The 24,648-nt window shown below is 36.9% G+C and overlaps 1 long non-coding RNA gene across 1 annotated transcript; it reads right to left on the reverse strand.

Moving 5' to 3' along the window:
* Nucleotides 1-6,961: 6,961 nt before the first annotated feature.
* LOC118167190 lies at nt 6,962-16,619 on the reverse strand. Its single transcript, XR_004751002.1, has 2 exons — nt 16,485-16,619; nt 6,962-8,468 (listed from the first exon to the last, which is right to left on the reverse strand). It is a non-coding gene; the product is annotated as an uncharacterized LOC118167190 (long non-coding RNA).
* Between the last annotated feature and the right edge of the window lie 8,029 nt (nt 16,620-24,648).

Genomic DNA, 24,648 nt, shown 5'->3' on the forward strand with positions numbered 1-24,648 from the left:
CTGGCAGACAGTGATAAATATGAAATGCAAAAAGCTTACTAATTTTGCAGACAGTCTTGCATTGTGCTTATTTGGCTTGCATTACTGTGCTACCGTACAACAAGTGGCAGCACAATTAATCATGAGCATCACAGGGTAATTTGTTATGACAGAGAGCCATGTGTGCTCATTAAAGACAGCTTCTCTTTTATCCCTTTATATTATGTGCCTCCCTTTGTGATTCTCATCAAGGAAATGGATTATACAACAGTGTGAAATATTTCCAGGACTACTTGAAGATAAGGGCTCATGGGTGGTGGTTCAAGGTACTCTCAAGTGCAGGTGGAGTTTTAGACCATCTATCCTGCTTAGTGTGCAGGTGATGGGGGACCCAGAGAAGCTGTACACAGTCACAAAAAATGAGGATTAAAGAACTCCAAACAGGTACAATGATCAAATCTGTATTGTTTTTCAGTGCCTGCTGACACTAAGCAGGCATCCTGTGGTAAGTCTTTCAAGATCGAGAGCAGACCACCTCCCCTTCCCTGCCCACCCCACCTGCCAGAGGAGGTTTTTTAGCAGAGGATGTGGGGGATATGGATACTGAATATGTAATTTCGCAAATCATTACCCTACTGATCAATCACTGCATTTATCAGATGGCTTTTCTGTCCTCTGTGATCAAGTTTTGTGGCAGTCTTTTCTTGCTAGCACTGCATCACTGCTATTTAAGGCTAATGCTAAGATTCTAGCTTTTCCTTTTTTCCTTATCACATTTATGGCATAGCTGGGCTCATGCACTGACCCTCTTTAGCTATCTAATTTTTGACCTCATTTGCTAATTAGGCTAAATACATGTTAGGCATAAACTGTAGCAATCTAACCACTCACCTCAAGCAGTACTAACCACAGTACTAACAGACAAAAGGCATATTTATGGCTCTTCACCCAGCTACATAAATAGATTTTTTTGCAAGGTTTTTCAACATCAAATTTTGAATGCCTAAGACACAAGTGTTTATACCAATGATAAAAAATAGGTTTGTGATGCAGATTCAATAGCATAGGCTATTTCTAGTAATTTATTTTCTGAGTTCAACAAAATAAAAATGTGTCTAATTGATGCACCATTTAGTTCATTTGTTTGTATTCAGTAACAACAGAAAAGAACAGGCTAATTTTTTTCAATGAGACAGTATTATTATTATTATTTTAATGTTGTGAAGGACTAAACTGAGGTAGAGATGATAAATAATGCTGCTCAACATCCATTTTATGTCAATGAGTCATAGCAAACATAGGAGTTTGACTTCTGATTCCATATTTGTAATTTCTGGATAAATACTAGAGTATCGTTAAAATATCTCTCAGTTCATATTCACTCTCTAAGAAATTCTGACATGATTTACATATGAATAAACGTGTAAGGGAAAGCTTGAAAAAATGTACTTACAGTGGAGCCACTTAAAATATGTACTGTTCTGTAAGAATTCATTTTTAAACAATATTCTTACTCTTGGAAAAAAACACTAGAAGTAGAAGGATATTTCAAAATAGCAGACTTTTCAAAGTCATTTTTGTACTTCATTATCATGTGCTTTGTTTGACAAGTGACAGAGATATCCAACTGCCTTTCTTGTACACATGTTCTTACTATTTACTCTTTCACTGCTAACCTACCTCCTCACAGTTCATTTTAGCATTCAAAATGTCTGACAGAAGAGTTTCAAACACACAAAATAAGCAAACAAACAAAGAAAATCGCATCAAGCTCACAGACCCCTCCCAGCCCTCCTCTCCAAATGTCCCCTGATTATTAATCTGCCCTTCCAAAAATATTGCTTCCACTAGTCTGAGACCTACAGTGAGTAATACCAAACCCTGCTCCAGTAATAGGATTAGCAGAGCGGGGTATAATACATCAAGTTCTGCTGGGCTACCTAGGCAAACCTCACCCTAGCAGACCACCCTCCTCTTGCCTGCCTAGCCTTTGGATATTGAAATCTGTGATATTTTGACAGGCTCTGCAGCAAAACGCATTTGCAGGCAATTTAGAGAGCTCAAAGCATTATTAGTTGAAATTTTCTGTAGCTAAATGGTATCATTATTGCCTAGAGGGAACATTGTTAGGTTTTAACTCTTTTAAATCCCACATGAATACTGAAGGTGAGAAACAATGGGGTATATATTTGAATATCGATGAGAACAGTTCAGACCCACTTACTTTAAAAGCTTGGTCAGACATCATATTCTGGAGCTGGTAATTAATCAATACAGCTAAGAATCATTTGCCATGAAATATACTTTTGATTTTTTTTTTTTTTTTCTTTTAGTGATAGTACTGCCACCTCACAGAATTGTCTGTTTCTGTTCTTTGGTTAGCCTTTGACATCAATGCTGCTCATGCATTTGGAAGAGATAGAGAAAAAGTAAGATGCTCTTGAATTTCTCAGAGTGGATTTATGTATATTTATATTGAAATGAACAGGTAGATCCCTGTAGTCAGAGGCAGTTCTTATGCTGGGAACAGTGAGATCTATCTCCTGTGGAACTTTACAAACAGTATAGACCTTTGTAGGTATTGTAACACAACAAACAGTAATGACAAACTGTTTACAAACTTATTAGAGCATGCAATAAGTAGCAATACCTAACAATTTCTTACAGCAAAAAAAACCCACTCATCTTCCCTCTAGGCACTGAAACACTGCAGTCACCAGACATTCATGTGCACTCTCTCGAGGGATTTCACTGACCAGCCCCATGCTCATAAAGACTGGCACATGACAAATCAGACTAAACATGAAAAGAATTTTACCACAAAAAGAAGGTATAAAGTCTTTTACAGATTAATGATTTTTTTTTTTCTGTTTTCTAGCATATCACAAATGTTACTTCCTTTTAGTATTACAGTAATAATAAGTAAATTACGCTGGTTTTGTTTTGTAAGATATAATTCCATTAAACCTCCATTGCATTGTATATTTGTACATGCTGATAAACATTAGAACCACCACTGTCGGCAGTGGCATAAGATTCTACATGTTATTGCATCAGAAATTCTATTATTCAAAGGAGAAATTAGAAAATTAATATTTTCAGTGTTTTGAATCAATCTTACATCTACTTTATTTTTCTGCTGGATAACCTTATATAAAATCAGTTATCTTAGGTTCTCTCTTTAATCTGAATATTCCTGCCATAAATTACATGTGATCGAAGGTAATTTCATAATATTTTTATGAATCTCATGGTTCAAAACAATCTTCTTATAGTTTTGCCCAACAATATCAGTATATTAATGCATTCTATCATACAAATCGCAGAAACATAAGTATACAAACATATGGAAGTCACATATGTTTTCCATTTCTCATATCAAGCTGTAATTCTTCAGGAAAATGCAAGCTAGGTAATATAAAAGCTGCAATTCCCACATTGATCCTGGAAAGGAGGAGGCTAAGGTAATGGCCCAATCCTGATCTAAATTAAATAAATGGGGATTTTATGATTCAGATGCAGGTATACACTTTCAGTGTAAACCACAGTTCAACAGAAAGGTAGTAAGTAATCTGTAAGAAGTCGTACCTGCTAAATCCTAGCAGAATAGGAACCTATTAAAAAGTAAACAAACAAACAAAACCCACACACCTTACTTAAAATTAAAAAAACACTGTCTCAAGAGTAATGAGAAGGGTTCTGATCAGCCAGGATAAACTGTTATCTGAAAATAGTTATTTAGGTCCAAAAAAATTAATGTATCTCTTTTCCACTGCACTTTTGTTTGCATGGCACAAGACCTGAATATGTTTGCAGATTCATGGTCATAGAATAAAAGTGTCATCTTCCAGTCATAACTATTGTCATCAGGGTAACCAATGTACATGTCTGTTGAAGTGTTTCTCCTGCTTATCTTCTCAAATCTGTCCCTGTACCCTTCTGAGTGTTTTGACAGCCAGACTTCTGCTAGAACAAGGTTGAGTTCATTCTTAAAACAGATAAAAAAAAAAAAAAGAAAAGAAAAAAAAAAAAGAATATCTAATATATCTAATTATCAAAAAAAAAAAAAAAAGCAGAGAGTGTTTTGGCAATAAACAGCATATCTGTGCAGGCAGATGTGTTCGTGGAAGGGAGAGAAACACAATCTCCCTGGCATCTTTCCTTTGCTTGTGGTGTAGCTCTCCAGCGCATTACTGACTAGTTACAGAACTTATGAGTAATGGGATAGGAGGGAGGTATTTGGCTACAGTGATGATAAAAGAAGGAAATGCCAGTGAATGTAGAGACAAACCAATGGCCTTTGATCTGTGCTGGATAGAAAATATAGTAATGACTTTAAAAAATAAAATAAAATTGAGGCTTTCATATTTTTTTATTTTATTACTGAACAGAAATGAAATATTTTCATTCTCTGTTTATGAAGAGACATTGCCATTTAACACCAGTTCTGCCTGTTTGCTTAGCCATAGCAACATATGCCAGGCTTCAGGGGACCTGGGCCAAATCCTTCACAGTGGTGTGTTACATCCCCAACATGTGTTTTAACAGCTGGCCACCCTGCACTTGAAACACTTCCTTATTAAAACTGTACATCTTTGCAAAATAGTTTGCCTTTGAAAAATTCCAGCATGCTTGGTGCAGGAGGACGAGGTGAAGGAACGTACTTCAAATGTTTGACAGCGTATTTAAAACCAGTGTTAAGCAGACACAAGCAGACACTTGGCAATTAAAAAAAAATGACTCTGACAGAAGAATTACCAATATTTAAGCGCTGCCTGGTACATATAATCCATCATATGTCACAGATGGTTTTAGATTAGCAACTATACTTCACTTTCTAAAGGTGTCAAAGTGAAGAGACAGAAAGACATATTGGTATCACCTACCCTGATACTACAAAGAATGTGATAACACTGACCAAAATTATCACTCCTTTTCTGCTTTTTGCTTTTTCAATAGCTTTCAGCAGTTTTTCTACCAAACAGCAGCTCCAAACTCATTAATATACTATGGGCTATTGTCCATGACTCCTTGAAGAAAAAGCTCATTAGCCCAATACTATCATCACCAGCACTTCTTTACTTCTGGGAATTTAAACCTGGCACTAGCAGGGAACTAAAAATTTGTTTTAGCTTGGGAAAATAGTTTTTGCCCTTTGTGATAACTTAGGTATGCATTGCCAAGCATCTTTTTCTCCTTTGCATACTGTTTCCTCATGACATTTTTGAAGATTGAGGTTATGGCTTGGGAATACTCAATTAGTTTTTGTGTACATAAAAATAGAGTTATCCTGGTGAAGGCAACACTCAAAATGCAGTGTATTGAGAACTAACACTTATATAGCAAAATTGTGCTGTTGGGACAATGTACAAGCTAGAACAACCTGTCCTTTGAAGGATGATTTGCTATCCCTGAACAGGTTGAACCAAACTTCCTTTTAATGGTCTGTGACTGATTAGTGGAGATGACCTTTAAAATCTCTCTCTTTTTTTTTTTTTTTTTTTTTTCTTTTGGGGGTGGGGAGGAGGAGGGACATTGGTTGATCAATGCTTTGTTATCCCTCTGTTAACCCTGCACTGTTCATAGTTTCAGTAGAGGGCACTCAATTAAGTGAGCTAACTATTGGCTTGACTATTATAACTGTCTAAGAATAACTTATATTCCATAGGGGAAAAAAAAAAAAAAAGATGACTTCCATCCACAGGATGTGGGCTCTAGGTTGAATCTCCGAACATAAAAAGGATCTAGAACATTCATATAGGACTTAGAATTCCTAACTTTTCATAAAGGCCCTTACCCTGCCAGATGTGAAACCCCTGATAGTGTGCTGGTAATTAATAACATGATAAGAAAACAATGTTCACCTCTAATAATAAATGAGAGGTTCCTTTTGCTTGATTATAACCACCTGGTAGCCAAAAGCATACCTACTTCACAGTGGTCTCAGCTGCCTTTAGAGATGACAATGATCTGAATTCAGACATATAAAGAGTCATGCCTTTGAGGAATCAAGGAAAGAAAGCCTTGTTTTTTTTAGAAACATTGATCTTTGGCAAACAATTTAGTTTTTTCTACATGAAGGCTATAAAAAGAAAAACCAGGTCTGAGGATGGGGAATTTGGCAATATTCGTAGCCATCACATGAGCCCACCTACAGGGCTACCAGAGACTTCAGGGATGCAGCCACAGTTAGAGCTGGCAGCTGAGATAAAGAAATGGCTGTAAAATACTTTCTGGCCTAATATCAAGGATCTTGTTCCTTCCTCTTTTGTTGTCAAGTCAACCATTTAATATGGCATTTGTGCAAAAGCAACCCATTTCTCCCTCAAATTCAATGAACAATTAACAAATATTTCCAGGCTATAATGGAGTTGGAAACAAAATTGAACTCAGAGAATTTTGATATTGAGGATTTTGCTGTGGAAAAAAAACCTGGAGGCTCAAGATTATCAGTCTGCTGATATGGTGTGTACTTTTTTCCATCTCAGTTTCTAACCTCCAGCCAGTGGACTGCTATATATTGGAGCTGAAGATATATGGTTAATGAAGTTCTCCATCGTTCTTCAAGATTGATGAGGCTGTATAATATTATGTCCTTTATTGCTCACCAGGCTTTCTTCGATGGCAATAGCTATAGGTAACAAAAAATTATAGAGGAAATTGGAATTCATTTGTTTTGGATAACTACTCAGTACATAGTTTTTCTGCATGAATATGCTGTGCTTCAGTTCTTAGTTCAATCTATATTTAAATGAAACTTTTAGCAGGAAACTTACATGACTTATTGATATAAATTGTTTATGGCAATTTTAGATTTAAGTTGGTAGGCTGCTTTACAAACTCTGAACTTGATTGAGAGGCTTATATAGCAGTTAGAATTTCTTAACAGGTTCCTGGTAGTGCATAACCTGCCTCTATTTTTTAGCTATTAAAGATTATCATTTTTATGAGGTAAGATTAAAGACTGCTTGTGAAAAGGAGATAGACATTTAAAAATATATGTGTTTTTATTAGCTGCTGTTCAGAAACCATACAGAATTGATTAGTCTGTGGCATTTTCATGTCTTCCTTTTGCAGAAAGTAAAGGGTTTTAGAGCTGTTCCAACTTTTAAAATATTTCAGTTACACATTTCATCTATTCATTCAACTCTGAAGGTTGTAACTGCTGTGGAAGTTGGTTTTATAGTTCTCTTTATGCAGGAAAATACCAATTTACTTAAATACCAATTTCCATTCCTATTTGTGACATCAAAATGATTTTGAAGTTTGAAAGAGGAATTTAGCATTTTCAGAGACAATGAAGGACTTATCATTGATGAAATAATACAATAATAACCTACGTTTTCTGTTTCACATGGATGCATTAGCATGAGTGGATGGGATTTTCTGATTGATCTCAACCACAGTGCACTACATCCACCCAGTATAGCAACAGGGGTCCTCTGCTCTCAGAAATAACAGTTTTTAAATAGTGAAGTCTGACAGAAGGATGCTCAAAAAGAGGGTAGAGTGCAATGCACACTTGGCTTAAAACTAATTTTTAGATTTTACACAGGAGGATAAACTAAATGGAGGGTTGGGAGTGGATTATTTGTAAACTGATTTGAATTCTTACCAATATGCCAGGTTATCTCACTGCTTTAACTATGCGTTTAACAGGAAACTCCCATTAAGTCTCTTTAGAGAGGTATTCATCAATACATTCATGCATTTAGTAAATGCTTCTGAAAGCCTTACTTTTTGCTCCCACAGCAGTAAGGTAGCACCACAGCAGAATTTAAACACAAACAGCAGATCGTGCACTCTGATGGCTTTCTGGAGGCTTATCGTGCTGGTGGTGATCTGGACCTGCCTGGACAGTAAAGCATCCAGAGCACTTTATGTAAAAGAATAAAACCTTGCCTGTGATCTTTCGTCTGTATATCATATATTGTGTGCAAGCTGTCTTTTCTTCTTTCAGCTCAAGACACATGTGTAACAATAGTGTTATAAACAGTCTGCAAATAGGTTGCATATAGAGCTAGAAATACAAGCACATAATGATGATTTTTACCATGAAAAAATATTGGAGGTGTATAGGTGGAAAATTATCTAAAACCTTTAGAATGAATGGAGAGATCTACTTTTTCTACTGGCAAAGTATACATATATAAACTAATATTTTTTTTCAGTAAATTAGAGCTTTTTCCTAGGTGACTTTTAGAGGGAAAAATAGTGTTCATATAAAATAAAGCTAACAAGATCTATTGAGCTCTGCTATGTTTTTTAGGTCTGTGGTATATCTAAACACTTTGAACACACACTCAAGAACCAACTAAACCAAAAAAGGTGGATAATTAAATTTGAAAAGGTAATGTTTTGTGTGTTAATTCTTGGAATGCGTGATTTTTTTCCTCTCTTGCATACACATACAGAACTTCATTGAAGCAGTCATTGATTTCCAATATTGCATTAAGATCTGCTAACTCTGAGGCACACACAAGTGAATCCTGCAACAGTATTGGAAACACTGTCAATTTTAATGTGGTATTTGTAATGATCTGAATAAATGTGGATATCTTATTAATAATGCTATAATATTCAGTGATTTTTACAGATTCAAATCAAATTCTCAGTGAACTATCTATTATACAGGCCATCTAAGCAACTGAATAGTGAATGCTTCATTTCCCTGGTAACCACTTGCCCTACTTGCTGTCACTGATTCTTCCAGAGGAACCATATTATGCTGTTGCATCAGCCAAATATAATGTAAAAGCACTTGAGAACACATGAGGCTCATTGGTTAAAACAAAAGAGAAAGGCATCATTTGGGGCTATTTTAAAAGCAAATAGAGAACTTAAATTTAGAAATGTCTTAAAGCCACAGGTGCATCTAATAATTATAGACAAGGGATATCAGCATCTCTAAGCAATATACATCTCATTTTGAATGATGATTCATTCAAATAAATGACTATCCCATTTAAACCAACAGGATTAATACAGGCGTATATGAGGACGGCTCAGGGCTGAATTGTTAATAGCAGTTGAAGAAGTTGTGGAAAATAACATGACCATGACAGTGGTCCACCCTACATCCATAGACAGAAGACATGAGTTCTACCCTGCCCACAAGCCTGTTGACTTGGGCTTCCAGTTACAGCAGGATAGGACTTGCCCTTACTTGTCCCTAGACAGATTAACAGGACAAATGAACAACACCATGGTGTTGAAATGGGTTATAAAACCAACATGCTGAACAAGATGCACAAATTCATCACTTGGAAAATAGAAATCAGCCTGTCAAACAAACTTTACTTCTAAATGACTTTTTTCTCTGTGACACAAGTTACTGGGTAATTTTTAATTTATTATAAGAGCAGTTGAAAGCAAACAATCACATGCAGAGAGACATGTTCAGTTCTTCTTCAAACTGTGAATCAGTGTGCATTTAAGTTAGAGGAAAAAGTTGTTTTTATTGAAACTAGGACTGAGTCTTAAATTGTCTAAATTCTATGAAATTCAATACATTTGTACATCCTTGAGAGATCCTAGGAAGGAAGCTAGTTTAGCTGAGAAAATGTGGGATAGAAGAGTGGACAGTAAGGTGGGTTGAGAACTGGCTGACTGGCCGAGCTCAGAGGGTGGTGATCGGCGTCACAGAGTCCGGCTGGAGACCTGTGACTAGTGGTGTTCCCCAGGGGTTGGTGCCAGGTCCGGTCTTGTTCAAAAACTTCATCGAAGACCTTGATGAGGGAATAGTGTCTGCCCTCAGCAAGTACGCCAATGACACAAAGCTGGGAGGAGTGGCTGACATGCCAGAAAGCTGTGCTGCCATTCAGCAAGACCTGGACCGGCTGGAGAGATGGGCAGGAAGAAACCAGATGTGGTTTAATAAGAGCAAATGTAGAGTCCTGCACCTGGGAAGGAACAACCGGAAGTATCAGTACAGGCTAGGGGACGACCTGCTGGAGAGGAGCTCTGAGGAGAAGGACCTGGGGGTCCTGATGGATGACAGGTTGACCATGAGGCAGCAGTGTGCCCTGGTGGCCAAGAGGGCCAATGGGATTCTGGCGTGCATTGAAAGGAGCGTGGCCAGCAGGTCAAGGGATGTGATCCTCCCCCTCTACTCTGCCCTGGTCAGGCCTCATCTGGAGTACTGTGTCCAGTTCTGGGCTCCCCGGTACAAAAAAGACAGGGACCTCCTGGAAAGAGTCCAGCAGAGGGCCAGAAAGATGATACGGGGCCTCAAGTAGCTTCCCTATGAGGACAGGCTGAGAGACCTGGGTCTGTTCAGCCTGGAGAAGAGAAGACTGAGAGGGGATCTCATCAATGTCTATCAATACCTGAGGTGTGGGAGACAGAAGGATGTAGCCAACCTCTTCTCAGTGGTTTGTGGGAATAGGACAAGGGGCAATGGTGCAAGATAGAGCACAGGAAGTTCCTCACTGACATGCGAAAGAACTTGAGGGTGAGGGTGAGGGTGACAGCACAGGAAGAGGCTGCCTAGGGAGGTTATGGAGTCTCCTTCTCTGGAGATGTTCAAGGCCTACCTGGGCAGCCTGCTCTGAGGAACCTGCTTTGCAGGGGGGTTGGACCCGATGATCTTTCAAGGTCCCTTCTAACCGCTACAATTCTGTGATTCTGTGATTTACAAAACTGGGTAAACACAGCTCAACGATTGTTTGAAATCATATAAAACTCATTCATTTCAGTGGAAGTTGGACCAATCTAGTTTTCTACCACTGTGTTCCCCCTCTGTTCCAGGTATTCTGAGTACTTTTTGTGTACAACTCCATTGCAGGATGGAATAAGTACACATATATTTTTCCCCTCAACATTTCATAGTTGCCTTTTTATTGAAAAAAATATTAAGGTTTATTCTTTTTACTCAGAATTCTGTTCTGCCATTTCCAGAGACAAGTGTCAGTAACACCAAAAAAATAATTGTATATTATTTGTATTTAAAAGCAGGCAATGAAACACTTGTTCAGTGGGTGTCTGTTAGCAACCCCAGTTGACCTGAAACCTCATTATGATGATCCCCTTTTTTCTAAGTAGCAGACAATGAGTATTACTAAATGGGCTTCATGTTGCCTCCACAGAAAGGACCAGTACAGCCTCAGAGTCTGTTTCATTTTTTAAGATTGCTGGGGGAAACTTTCTGTGCTGGTGGAGAAGCAACAAACAATTGAAGGCACTTCTACGGCTTAGACCACAGTATGTGTGTTTAAGAACATATGGAAATTCTTCAATATCTACAGCCTTTGCCTTGGAAAACAAATGTACTATTTTTGACTGGATTATTCAGATTAATCCACAATGAAAGGAGAGAAACAAACAACCCAACAATTCATCAATGCTCAAACCAGCAAAACAGCTTGGAGGCAAAAGAGTAGATCCTCTGCAAGAATAGCCTTGGCTTTCTACACCTCCCAGGACCTACTATGGGACTCAGTCATATAGTTTGATTAAGGCAGAGTGTGTCAGGTTCTCACAGAGGAGGAAGAAACCCTGAGGAAAATAATTATTGGAAAATATTTTTTCTTAGATTCTGTAGAAAATTGAATTCATAGAGCAGTGATAAAATGGCTGCAGTGTCACCTTGTTTTCAAAGGAAAGGTGTTTATTATATCAGATTATCTAGAGCACTTCAAAAAGTCTAAGGGGGATTAAAATGAGAAATCAGTATGTAAAACAAGAAAACAAGACGTAGTACTTGAAAAATGATATTACGTACCTCTATTTGTTATTGTTCAGAGTTTAACTAGGCACTTGGACTTTCACATGTGAAGCAATTCATTCTTAGATTTCTCTCATTATATTTCCTTCTACATATATATGAGAAAGAGAGAAAGTTAAGTTTCTTTAGTCTCAAAACCTCTTATAAATTATTCAGCCATGTCCAATGTTATAATTAAAATGTGCATGGCATCTTTTTCAACATTGCAATTTATTTTCTAGTAGCAGCAATTAATTTCAAATAATCTCTACAAAGGAAGATAGCAAAATCTGCTAAATGATACTTTAAGCAATCTCACACACCAAGAGTAAATCTCTCTTCTTTCAGATTTACTCTGAGTTTTTATTTTTCACTCTTTCATTTGCATTTTCAAGAAAGCCTAAAAGTAATTGTCTTATAATTCATTGTAAATCACCTGAGACATTCATCCAACCATCATCTGAACACAAAGTATGCAGATCTGAGAAACATGCTGCAGGTAGAGTAGAGGACAGGTACAAAAGTACAAAGATAAATGAAACCTGAGGAGAAACACATACGTCAAGGCAAAGCCAACTGTGTTGCTGCAACATAAACAAATTTTCTTCCAACAAACACACAAAACTTTGTTTGCAAAGTGTTTTTAGCAGAAACTAAGGAACAGAATTTACATACAAAAACTGCCTGCTCAACTCAAAAGCTCCTCTAGGTTTCCAATCAAAGAATAACATGGAGATAAAACTACCAGTTATACCACCTTTATACTAAATTTCATATATTCTATATGCCAAGTAAAAGGGAGTTGAAGCAAACTGGAATGGCAAAGCTTTAGGTCAAAACTTTTTTATAAACCATAGTCTGAATGATTTAAAATTATGCACACTGATGATAAATTGTCTCAAAATAATCTATAAACAGAAAAAGTGACTAAAAATGTCAGTAAAATTGTTTAGTGGAAATAATTCAACCAGCACTAGAAAATATTCCTTTGTTCTACGTAGCTTTTAAAAATGTGTCAGTGAGCGCAAGGAGAACATCTCCCATAAAGTAATCTGTGTCTGGATCTATGGGAATCATTTTGCTCATTAAGACACATTCAGTGCACTTGGACGAAAAGTGTCCTATTCTTCAGCTGAAGGAGATACAAACATGAAGTAATTCTGCAGTAAGAATAATGTGGAATTCCTTGGGATTGTGAAGAAATGAAGAGTTAGGACTGCATCTATAAAGAATTGTAACTATTCCTTTAAAGATTTTTCTTGACCAGAGAGAGAGATTGCCAGTCAAACCTAATCTAAACACAATCTTCTTCCTAAAGTAAGCAAGTAAATCTGTCCACTCAAAGCTGATTTTGCTTCCACTCTTGAAACATGTTCAGTTGTAATCAAACAAAAGATGTTATACTGAATTTCCACTTGGATAAGGATTCAATTTAGACGGTGTGTCTTAGATAGACTGTCCTAAAGATAACCTGACTAGTTATTTTCAATAAAGCAAGAAGCCCTAGTATTTCATCAGATGTGATACAGCCCAAAAGAAATTTTGTGAAACTTTTAACTTTTATGAGATATCAGTGCAAGTTCTAGCAAAATTTACAGGCAATCACTGACCTTTAAGACCTATATCTATATGCTGCCTAACTTTTTATTTTTCCAAGAGTCCTTCTTATTACTTTTGTTTGTTTTCTGTGAATGTAACAACAAACTGAAGTCAATTCAGAACAGTAACAAATTTGGTCTTCCTTTGATAGTGATTTAGCATGTGCTGTTTATGTTCCAATTCCTTAATGTAAAGACATTGAAAGACTGAAATCCCTATTTGCTTGAATTGTTATTTTTTCCTCACTAATTAAAATATTGCCATGTATTTAGCAATCTAGATTGATTTTAAAGATATATAAACTAGTAAATAAATATCTTCCTTTACTAGGACAAGCTGGAAGATTATACCTTGATTAACATTCAACTGGCATTTGAAAACACATGAAAGAATAGGAGATTTCATATAGGGCTTTCTGCAGCACCCACAACACTGAACCACATTTAGCTCACTGCTTAACATAACTAGTCTGATCACCTAAAAATGTAAAAAAAGAAAATCTGTTTCAGGAAGGGAGACACACCTCCCCATGGGTGGTGATAGCTGAAACCTCTCTGGGTTCTGGTGACAAAAAGGGTTGGTGTATGTTTTCCACTGTTTGCAGTTAACTTTAAAATTGTTTTTCACATGCTACCATCTGAACTCTCTTTGGGATGTATTTTGTATTGAATTTTTCCTCTGCTGTAGCAAAGTGATAGATAAGCCCTCTGAACTCTCACCTCAGCACCTTCTCAGCAGTCCAGCTTAGAAAGCAAGCCTTTATCTTTTTGCCGCATGCAGCCTCTCCACTGCAGCTCAAAGGCTGGTTGGAAATTAAGTGCAGTCTTTTGGATACTGGTAGCAGAACACCTTCCCACCACATCCTGAGTCACATACCATATGCTTCATGCTTATTCACTGATTTGAATGGCTGTGCACCTATAGACTTGTAGGTTATACAACTGTCTGTTGGTAAAAGTAACGGGCAGTAATTGTTTGAAATTTTCTACTGCAGTACTGTCACTGCTGTGATTCCCTGCTTTTGTTCATGTCCATCAGAAACACTTTCCTGAGTGTTCACCTAACCCCATCTCAGCTTTAAACTTCTGGTTTCTTACTTGAAGTAAATCATTTTAGATAGAAAATGTTGAAACACACACTTCACAGTGTACATGATGGGTCTGTTCAGCAAGCCACAGTTCTCAAGAGCTCTCTGTTGAAGGACTGAACTGAGCAGTGTTTATACAGCAAAGATTTCCTTTGCTCATCTCCTTGCATTCCTGGGTTCCACTTTCTCCATCAAAATTGTATATTTTCAGAGGAAATTCATTCTGGAGAAAGAGAATTGTCGGGTGCAGAGCTTCAGAGCTCTCCACAAAGACTAGCTCTGTCAGTAGCCATGCTACAGGCATCTGCTTTCACATCTGCCCCTGTGTATCTGATCCCTGAGCTAGATAAGCCATGTCTAAGTCAGAGGAGATGGGGAAAGCTGATTAAATTTTCATGCAAATTTACTCCTTTAACTTGAAATGTTGTCAAATATGACTGCTAAATGTTATGCACATCTGTTCTCTAGAAACTGGGAAGTATGACACTCTTTGCTAACTGCTAACATCACAAATAACTTGTTTATTATAGTGGATTTCTGTCTAATTCATGCCTGTAATCTGAAGGATAAAATTTTAAGTAATCAGTGCTCTCATATTCCTTGGTTCTATTGTGTACTTTATGTAAATACTGTACACAGATAAATATGTCTGTGCTAATTTTTCCCTAGTGATTGGAAGAACTATTACTGAAAACTGTTGGCTTAAAAACAAAGAAAATACTGTGGCTGAAGATAGTCTGCAACATTAACTCCTCTTTCAGGGATGCTTCAGTCACATGCTTCCTCAGGTCAATACTAAAGAGATAATTAATGTAGCAAAACTAATTAGTTTGGTTGCTTGTGAAGAATAGGGATTTGTTTTCAAAAGCAATGAGAAACTTACAAATTTCATGACAGCAAAAATATCTTTTTAAATATGCTTCTCAGGTTTTGTGCTTTGGGAAGTCTTGCTAAGGAAAAGCCTTTTTGCACAGCAACAAATAAGGGAAACAATATGAAATGCCTCATCTAGTAGAATTAGCAAGGAAAAGGTGTGGGGAAAAGGGGAAAAAAGTTCAAACGTTGTACAAATGTACAATGCAGCATACTATATTTAAAAAGCATTCTTATGAAGTATGCAGGGCAGACGTGGTGGTACAGTAATAAAGAATGATTAGGCACACTTCTCAGTTTTTTTTTTTTTTTTTTTTTTCCCCCCGTCATGGGAGGAACAATTTATCTTATCAACTAAATTTACTTCTCTCAGGTAACCCCCAAATGATGTTTAATGTTTGCACTAAAACATTCCTTTTTTTACTAATATAGATAAGAAATTAATCTGAAAATCAGTAACATGAAAGGTATGAACACAAAGGTAAATTTAAAAGTTATTTTTTAAAGACACTCACTAGACAAAAGTGATGTTTTGTTTGTAAGAAATAGTATATCACTGTACTTGTGCTTCTGTCCTGTGACCATCTTAAACATGTCTGTTTTGTTGTGTCTTCTCCCCACCCCCACTCCTTGCATATTAAAAGAGTGCTACACCAAGATTTCTTTCCACCTTTCAATTGGTCAGTCTTAAGTTTATCTTATTACTCCCAAGGAGGAGGAAAAAAAAAAAAAAATATTTAGTCAATGGGAAGAAGCACTGCTCTAGCTGTTTGGGCTTTTGGCCCATCCCCAGGGCCTGGCAATCCTCTGCTTGCTACAACCTTCCACCTATTCCACCATTTTTTCTTGACATCTTTCATCCTTGAGTAGTTGCCCGCATGGTGTGGTATTCCTGATATTGTGCACATCATAGTATTTATCTGCAGATTCCAGTGCACCCAAAGGTCCTCTTTGGCTAAGTTCTGTCATTTTCTGCCTCTACAACTGGCAGACGTGCAGTGCTCCCATGGGAAAGCAGATTATTATCAACGCTGCCGACAGAACTTGTTCTGTTGTCAACCACATTTCCTAGGAGAATGTGTCACTGGTGCTGCATTGTACTCATCTCTCTTTGCCTGGCCTCCTTGAGCCTGAAAATTCTTTAACTCTGCTGGTGTTCATGGGGAAAAAACTGGTTGTCTTTCAGCTTTAGTCATCCACATTACTTCAGTTAAGAAGATGTGGATTTACTCTGTGACATACCTTGTTTACAAGCACAGACAGACCTTGCCTTTCAGATCAGGTTACAGTCATGCCATTTTGGTCTTTTTTCTCCTGGAGAGCCTTTAAGATTGAGGTCATCTGGAGTATTCATTGCTGGGTGAATAGGTTCAGCAAGCACAGTTGTGACTGGTACACGAAAAAAAATTACCTCTAAGTACAAAGTCCACAAGCCATGAAGAGCCATTTTACAATGATATGAATGTTACATACCCATTCATGTAGTGTATGTATTACTCGAGACAGTTTGTGTTTTGGTCTCATAAATGAAAAGCCTTTCATTTAATTTCATCTAGGCTAATCATATACGTTTAGAACAATAAATATAAATATATATTTACAACTATATATTTATGCAATTCCCAGAATTTAGCATCAACACAAATCCCAAGTCCCAACTTAACTTGGTTTCTCTAGGAAATCAGCTTTATTATCCCAAGTATCTGGGATAATTTACTACATCAATATTTTCCTGTAAAGAATAAAGTATGTATCTCTTATGGTGGTAATATTTCTCATATCAATCTACATGCACAAAGATGTAAATCCAATATAATCATGTTTCATTAAAGAGTTTGTAGTTTCCTGTTAGTCTCTTAAGTCTGCTTTTCAACTGAACACAGCTAAAACTGCATTGAGTTAAAACATAAAAGTCTTCCCTGTCTATATTTTCTATATACATTAAAGAATTTTATATTCAAAGCACAATATGCTTCTTTAAATATGCAAACAAGATGAGTCAAGTGAGAAAGAAACATAAAATGTGACTGGCCTGAAGCATTTGAGATTACAGTTGAAAGATGACATTTTTAGGCAGAATCTTATAGCATCTGCAGTGTCTAAAAAGAATAAGATGTAACCTTGCAATGATAATTCTTAAAAGAATCCCATGTCCCTTTAAAATTGCAAAATTGTCATGACAGTTACATGCCTACCTTATGTGAGCTGACGTTATCTAAAATGTTTAGAGAATATTGTTGTTCTTACTGATGTTTTTTTAAAACCTAATCCTGCACGTGAATAAAAAAAAAAAAATGTCATTAGCTTCAGAGAACACAAAACTAAGCTATTATATGACATTGTGTGTTAATTCCAGTGTCTCTTCTACTTTCAATCCTGTGATACACAAGCTATTTCTAAATACTGTATGTAAACGGCCACAGGATGCTTTTTTTTTTTTTTTTTTTAAGATTTATTACTGTCTATTCTAAGCATGTACTTCAAGTATCTCTGTGAGTAAATGTTCAACCCTATATTCTTGTAGAAATTGTAAGACATTAGTCTAGCAATGTTTTACTGGAAATTATATAAATCCATAAAAAAGATTTGCAGCTAAAGAAGGTTTAGATTTTATGCTTGCACCCAACACATAATAAGCCATCTGAAGCATACCAAAACATTTGTTGTACCTTGCCAAACTCCTAGCTACTATCCTATTTCCTCCATTACTGTTAAGTACATAAGCGCAAGTTCATTGTCTTTCATCTACCCATACAATTCATACTCCTCTACCTGAGCTCACTGCCATTAGGGTTCTTCTTTCAGAGGTTAGCTGACCAACATGTACCTACTTAGCCTGCAAGTCATTGACATGTATTTAGCTCCCAAGTCTGTTGCTACTGTCTCAGACCTGGAGAAGGATTTGCATGAATGACAGTTTGATTAAAAAAAAAAACACAACTTGTTACTGCTATGTACAGTTCTTGTCACACATGAAATTAGTCTGCATAACTTGTGTTGATTTAGAACCTCCTTGAAGCATTTTTTCCTTTTTAATTTTTTTACTGTTTTGCAAGTAGTCTAGTAATTTCTTTACATGCTATATAGAAGCATGGTCCTACCTATTAAATGATTAATTCAGCAGTGTCCACATTAAGAGAAACAGAAGAAAAAGATGACCAGAAATGTATATCTGGTCTTTCCTGACAAGTTTGCATTGAATAATATAAAAATATACATAAATTATCCATTCAGCTCTAAGGGATTCTGTTTATAGTTGCTCAGCCAAGAACAGAGGTCATAAATTGCTTGAAGCAACATTTAGACTGCCTGTCCTGAATAAAATACACTTAAGTAAAACTCACTACAACAGGGATATTTTCTTGTATCTAAAATATCAGATAGACAACATTATTATAAATATCTACTAAACATGAAAACTGATTTTTCTGTAAACTCCTCCTAATAATTTATGGCTATCCATGTTTCTGTTGTCAGCCTGGACTCAAACCTTTGATGCAGATGTATTCTGCTTTTTTTGGTATGTGCTTATTGCAGTAGTGGCACAAGGTAGCTACTATTAAGAATGATTGTTAAACTACACTTTTTAAAATCTGAAATCTAAATATTTAGGCTAATAATTTATATTTGAGTTGTAAATAAAAACTAGCACTTCATTCTGTGTGGAAAAACAATGCTACATAGTCTAAATTATATACTTCTTTTTAGCTAGTGGTATCAAATGTTTGTCATGATTTTGGTAGGGTTCAACCAGAAAAATCTGCTCAGACCACATATCTGACTGCAGAGGAATTAATTCTTGTATAATGCTTCAACTTTTTTGTTCCTACAGTACCTCATTTTATACCCCTCCTCACCAATTATTCTGCAGTAGTGTTCTTTTGAATTAGGTTTTAAGATCTGAATCTCAAGATCAGAACTCAAGCATAAAACGCATGGAAATAAATTATAATTTATCATAGGGCTGTGTTCTTCTAGATTTTTTTTTTTTTTTTTTTTTGCTTTTAGACATATCTGAGCTCTTTTACTCCAAAGATCCTTTCATTTGGTAGTTACTAAGTAGTTTTAATACAATCTGTAGTGGTTTTATTTAGCCTTGGAGATACTTTTGGCTTTGTGGATAATGATCTGAAATATCCAGGGAAGTGGGAAGAATGTGGTGACAGCTATTAATTATGAGACTGACTTCATGCAGGCTTCATTACTAGACATTTCCGAGAACTAAGAGGATAAGTAATAAGAGAACTGTTCACAGTGCTAAAATGTTTCATCAGCATCCACCAGCTAAGATGTAGAGAGAGAAAGCTTTTCTTTTGTAAAGGCTGGCCACCTTCCAAACAAATGATTCCACCTCCAATCTACTGAGAGCTGTTGCTCAAAACATATATTTCATTGATCCAAATTAATGAAAAGCATATTTCCCATATAGATGAACACTATAATGAAAAACTGCCAAGCTACTCTAAAAATCAAACTTTGTCCTAAGCCAAAACCTATGAGAATTTTGTTTTTTAGACCCTACAAAAGCTGCTGTGACACTTATACAGTATTTCTGGGCTGAGTTTTTTGGAGCATGGCTTTGCTTTGGAGTAGTTTTCACATGGCATGGTAGAGATGGGAACTAGCAAGTCTTGATACATCTGTAGATTGGCAGAGTCTGAATTATTGAAGCACTCATCTCACATTTAGGCACCTATTTCCTCCTGGAATCCAAAGTCTCCCGGTAAACACCTTTTCTTCATATATAATGCATAGATCAAATAAGAATGATATACAAGACCATCAGAAAGCTATGCCATTAGCAAATGTGAAAAAGAAAACTAGGAAGTATCTTGAACTTCTTTCCTTTGGGGCTTAAAAGATGACTTTACATATCTTCTGTATCCAGCTGGATTATGATTCCTACTCCAGCAGACAAAACCACACAGTTTGCAGAGCTCCTTCACTACATTTCTGAATTGCTGTCTGGTTGAGTCAGAAGACTGTGGAGTTTTAACCTGAATCCCACTAGACAACTGTTCATCTCCTACATTTTCTGCTACACCCACACTAGCTTAGAAGCAGTGGAGAAATGGTCTGCTTCAGGTGGGATGGTATTTGTTACCTTTACAGAAGTATTCTTTTTGAAGAATAGTTGAAAGACATGATCTATGCAACTTTCTTAATGTTTCTTAAGAATTACCATTCTGCATTGAAATCTGATGAATTTGAAGAGCTCTACCCCTAGGGCACACACAGCAGAGTATGTGCCCAATATTGCTTTTAAAAAAATATGCTTCCATGTTTTTCAGTACAAAGCACTGTGCACCTAAGTTTATTTTCATGACTCATTTGAAGCAGAACACCTCTTGTGCAGTGTACAGAGCTGAACTGTGCGTACCTATCCTTTCAAATATTAGAAATCCTACACACAATTACTCTTAGAATCCCATTATCATGTTGAAAATGTAATCACCAGTAGATTTCTACCTTAGGAAAAAATTGAAGTTTTATAACTTAACCTTACAATAATGTAAATGGGTTATCCTGAAAAATATATGCAAGCAAAATCCAATGAAAGATGTTTTAGGGCTTTTATGAAATGGAAGTGGAGAGGGGTGTGCTGGTCTCTGCTCTCTGGTAACCAAAGACAGAATGCATGGGAATATCACAAAGCCGCACCAGTAGAAGTTCAGATGAGATATCAGGAAAAGTTTCCAGTGTTAGACCACACTCACTGTAAAGATCAAGCTTCATAAAGAGGTGGTTGATGCCCCATGCCTGTCAGTGTTTGAGAGGCATTTGGATAACGCCCTCATTATTATAAAGCATATTATTACGTCCTTTGACTTTTGGTTGTCCCCTAAAGGTAGTCAGGCTACTGACAAGGTTCCTTCTAAGCAAACCATTCTCACTCAAACTGAAAGCAGTGCAGTTAGTGTCTGCTCTAGGGTTGCACCCTTTAAAACTTTTGTCTGCTGTGAGAGAAAGCTTGCTTTGTAGACAGTCTGATTAATTCAGCAGAATATTCCTTTGCTGAAGGATAGTTAACGTTATAGAAAGTATTTAATTAACTTTTTTTCCGGGCAACTATCTAAAACAAAGAGGTTTGACAGTATTATGTCAATCTAGAAAGTATCACTGTCTTTATAGAGTAATAAGAGTTTTACCTAATGCCTGATATAGGGAGAAATTTATTACATTTACTAAAACTACACAGAACTTTGCTTTGATACATTACTGATCAAAGCGACACCTATAGAAGTAGTAACAGCTGCAAAATCTGTGGAGAGGAAGATAGGCTGCAGTTGGTAAAATTACTGCTGTGCTCATCTTAATTTTGTGAAACTACTCCAGCAGTTTAAGTTTTAGAGGATTTCTTTTGTGCAATCTTTAAAACGGAAGATTTCTGCAAGTGTTTATAGTTGCTACTCTATCATATTCAGTCACCATATAAGCTGCCCACAAAATCAACAAAGTGACCTACTTGGAAATTAATGCCTTGCAATTAAAAAAAATGATTTTTATTTTTTGAATGTAAGAAAAAACTAATGGGTCAAACAGATTCTGTACTAGTACTGCTTCAAAGCAGCAGGTCTAAAAGTCTTCATGGGAAAATTCAGAGTATATTCCCTGCCTCATGTAAAGCACCTGCAGGGTGTGTACAAGACTGCTTTTGTGCCAGGGCACAGCACAAGCAGGTTTGCTCCACAGGGCTGGGAGCAGAAGAATCGTGAACTAAGGGCAAACAGGGTGTGCTCTCACTGACCGGATTGTAGTTCTGCAGCATTCAAGTTGCGTGCTGAAAACAAAGTCCATTGGCAGCCCAAGGCACTGCAACTTAATGACTGATGTCCAGGGTCCATCCAGGAGCAACACAGGAGGCAAAACTACATGTCAGGTCCCAGGCTCAGCTATACTGAACCAGAAGCAAGCATGCTTACACCATGACTCAGGAAAGGAAGTGATAGAAGATAGAAGACTTGAGCTTAAATAGTGCCCCAGACCTATAGGCAGAGAGTGTGTGGGCGAGGGTCCCATGTGAGGTTGCTCAGGGCAAACAGGGCCTCTTGGTGACCTCTGGGCCCTGCCAATGCTGGTGGTTATCCTGAGCCTTCTTCCTGCAGCCAAGCCTGTTGCCTCACCCTGAGTCTTCCTCCCATCTCCAGAAAATAAATGGGGCATTTGCCCAAAATTCCTTTTAGAATGTACACTAACAAGCATCAAAACACAAACTTTTAAGCAGATTTTTTTTTTTTTTTTTTTTTTTTTTTTTTTTTTTTCCCCCAGATGCCTACCTGAATAAATCATCTTCTCCAGCTGTCAGTCACCTTCTACCACAGCAGGATGTCTGTGGCAGGGAAGAGACATCAACCTGGAACCCCCAGGGTGGTAGCTCAAGCTCCTCAGACATAAGCCAGCCCCTTATTATATTGGGACATTTCATTACTTATTGCTGTGAGATAAAGGCACTGTAAGTAAGTCTGAATCATTATGTATCACCTGATGCTTGATTGAAGCTACAGCATTTTATTTTTGACTGAGTCTGATCTGGGACAATTATGACAGTTTTTTTTTACCTTTCTATCTAGGGACATTACTAGGTAAGCTTCAAAAATGAAGAGCAATGAATTTATGTAGCTGAAGTTCAGATGGAAATGTTCCTTTTCCACATATTTTACTGAAAGGTCATCTTGATTACTACTCTAAATTCCAAGGTTAGCCTTTTAAGGTTGCCAAAACATATGAAAATATACCACTAGAAAACTAAATTATCCTCTTCTCATCATCTTTGGAGAAGATGGATAATACTTCACTGCCTGGATATTTTTTGATTTATGCAGCAAGAAAGCTGATGGGGAAGCTGTGTCTTCCCCATCACCACCAATGCACTGTGGACAAAGCAGAAAGAGGCTGGAACTTCTGGTATTTTTTCTTTACTAAGGGAAGTAGAAAGAAACTGGCCATTTATAATACTTCCTTTGTACTAGATAATTCTTGTTAAAACATAAAAATTAATATACCCATATGGCAAAATGTGGGAAAACCTTGTCTGAGGGGGATCAGCCTCCACTCAGGTGCTTGGATCATAGCTCTAGCTATGTATTTGCTGGTAATGGTAGCAGTGCCTGTGCAGTATAATACCTTCACTACATTCTTACAGTCCAGTTTCAATGCAAAACAATCCCCATCTATCCAGGCTGATTTTGGAGATGCAGAAGTATGTATACAACTATACTATATGTCAGTAAAAACATTGCTCTGCTGAAGGGTATTAGCTTACAACAGCTTTGTAACCTATTTGGCTAGCATAGTGTTTGTTTCACGGATGTAAGTTACTGTCAGCAAACATGGAGTTGCATTTTGTGATCATAACATTCATGCTCAAAATTTGGGGCGGAGAGGGGAATGGTGTGATTTTCTGTATCATCTTAGGGGGTCATCTGTCCTCCTCTAATAGCTTTTGAATATATTAGCCAATTTCAGCTAAATGTGACCAAGGGGTAGAAGTCCCAGCAGAATTCTGTTCCTGATCTACTGAGAGACAGGAAAAAAATATAGTAATTTTCATTCAGATATCAGCCAGCTGATTAAAAGCTGCATGCCTATCCACCACACAGATTTCTAACCTAACCTTAGCACAGGTGTGGCAAAGATAAATAAGAAACAGGAGAAGAGGCAGAGGATCCTGAGGGAATTTTAGAGAAGGTGACAAGAGACATCAGAAGGTAAAGAGAGGGCTTTTTTTGTTTTTGTTTTTGTTTTAATGGGAGGAAAGTGATGAGTCACAAATCTTCTGGTAACCCAGATATGTTAGTTACCCCACTGACAAAACAGCTTGTTTTCCATGAAATGACTGATGAACCATTCTCATCACAATTAACAATTAAATTTCAATTAAGTATAGAAAAATTGTTCTTTCCTAAATGTAGCCACATGAAGATAATTTTATTGAGATGGATTAGCTGGTGGTGGAAATTCAAGAGAATTTGATAATGCTATTCATTTGTGCAGCTGTACTAATGTATGCATTTTTTGTACATTCATGATAACCCGTCTTTATATTAGTTTCTACTCCTATGAAGATGGATAGCAAGAGTCAGAATGACAAATCCTGGTTCTCTGAATCATTGCAAATGAGAATTGCACTCAGTTGTCTGCTGTAACCTTGTTGTGGCAGAGATTGTCCCTCTCAGAGTTACATAGATCCTTCCGGATACAGTGCTTCAGACAGAGTCTGCTGAAATAAATAAAGAGAGTCCCAAAGGCTTTGATATGAGCCTGTTTTATCAGTTCTCTAGCCTTAAGGATAAAGACATTTTCTACTGTACTATTTCCTTTTTTTGATAATATTAAGAATGTGGAAACACAATAAGCAGATGATTTAATAAGAGTGTAATTTTAATACTAGTAATGCAGATGTTTT

Source organism: Oxyura jamaicensis, chromosome 4 (assembly GCF_011077185.1).
Source record: "Oxyura jamaicensis isolate SHBP4307 breed ruddy duck chromosome 4, BPBGC_Ojam_1.0, whole genome shotgun sequence".
Classification (NCBI taxonomy): domain Eukaryota; kingdom Metazoa; phylum Chordata; class Aves; order Anseriformes; family Anatidae; genus Oxyura; species Oxyura jamaicensis.